Here is a 1,566-nt window from a genome sequence, read left to right as displayed (position 1 = left end):
TTCATCGTATGATGACGCAGAATATCTGCATGGAAATATCATATGTACTTCGGTACATTAAATAATATATATGATATGCGTAAATCACTTCGTGATTTAAGACGGCGCTTATTCTGTCGGATCCCGGCCAAATAGTCACTCATAACGAGTGCACCTCAGCACATGTGTGGACTTCAGTCCTACGTTCATAGACGTCTATGACGTAGTGCAGAGGGCGGCCACTAGAGGGAACCCAAGAGTTGGAACTTGAACTGAGACGATTCTGTCCGACGCCGGGATGTGTATCCGGTGTGGCTTAGTAGCTAAAGCATCAGCACGTAGAGCTGAAAACCCGGGTTCAAATCCCGGCGCCGGAGAGGATTTTTCTCCGTTCCATTACTCTTTCATCGTATGATGACGCAGAATATCTGCATGGAAATATCACACGTACTTCGGTACATTAAATAATATATATGATATGCGTAAATCACTTCGTGATTTAAGACGGCGCTTATTCTGTCGGATGCCGACCAACTGGTCACTCATAACGAGTGCACCTCAGCACATGTGTGGACTTCAGTCCTACGTTCATAGACATCTATGACGTAGTGCAGAGGGCGGCCACTGGAGGGAACCCAAGAGTTGGAACTTAAACTGAGACGATTCTGTCCGACGCCGGGATCGGTATCCGGTGTGGCTTAGTGGATAAAGCATCAGAACGCAGAGCTGTAAACCCTGGTTCAAATCCCGACGCCGGAGAGAATTTTTCTCCGTTCCATTACTCTTTCATCGTATGATGACGCAGAATATCTGCATTGAAATATCATATGTACTTCGGTACATTAAATAGTATATATGATATACGTAAATCACTTCGTGATTTAAGACGGCGCTTATTCCGTCGGATCACGGCCAACTAGTCACTCGTAACGAGTGCACATCAGCACATGTGTGGACTTCAGTCCTACGTTCATAGACATCTATGACGTAGTGCAGAGGGCGGCCACTAGAGGGAACCCAAGAGTTGGAACTTAAACTGAGACGATTCTGTCCGACGCCGGGATGTGTATCCGGTGTGGCTTAGTGGCTAAAGCATCAGCACGTGGAGCTGAAAACCCGGGTTCAAATCCCGGCGCCGGAGAGAATTTTTCTCCGTTCCATTACTCTTTCATCGTATGATGACGCAGAATACTCCTATCTGCATGGAAATATCATATGTACTTCGGTACATTAAATAATATATACGATATGCGTAAATCACTTCGTGATTTAAGACGGCGCTTATTCCGTCGGATCCCGGTCAACTAGTCACTCATAACGAGTGCACCTCAGCACATGTGTGGACTTCAGTCCTACGTTCATAGACATCTATGACGTAGTGCAGAGGGCGGCCACTAGAGGGAACCCAAGAGTTGGAACTTAAACTGAGACGATTCTGTCCGACGCCGGGGTGGGTATCCGGTGTGGCTTAGTGGATAAAGCATCAGCACGTAGAGCTGAAAACCCGGGTTCAAATCCCGACGCCGGAGAGACTTTTCTCCGTTCCATTACTCTTTCATCGTATGATGACGCAGAATATCTGCATGG

The 1,566-nt window shown here is 46.8% G+C and overlaps 1 non-coding gene across 1 annotated transcript; it reads left to right on the top strand.

Annotated features, from left to right (window-relative positions):
* The first annotated feature begins 1,048 nt into the window (after positions 1–1,048).
* TRNAH-GUG (transfer RNA histidin (anticodon GUG)) lies at positions 1,049–1,120 on the top strand. The gene has a single exon. It is a non-coding gene; the product is annotated as a tRNA-His (tRNA).
* The last annotated feature ends 446 nt before the right edge of the window (positions 1,121–1,566 follow it).

The sequence above is a fragment of the Periplaneta americana genome, chromosome 13, assembly GCF_040183065.1.
Source record: "Periplaneta americana isolate PAMFEO1 chromosome 13, P.americana_PAMFEO1_priV1, whole genome shotgun sequence".
Classification (NCBI taxonomy): domain Eukaryota; kingdom Metazoa; phylum Arthropoda; class Insecta; order Blattodea; family Blattidae; genus Periplaneta; species Periplaneta americana.
Note: the sequence above shows the minus strand (reverse complement) of the source record. Positions and strands in the feature narration are given on the sequence as shown.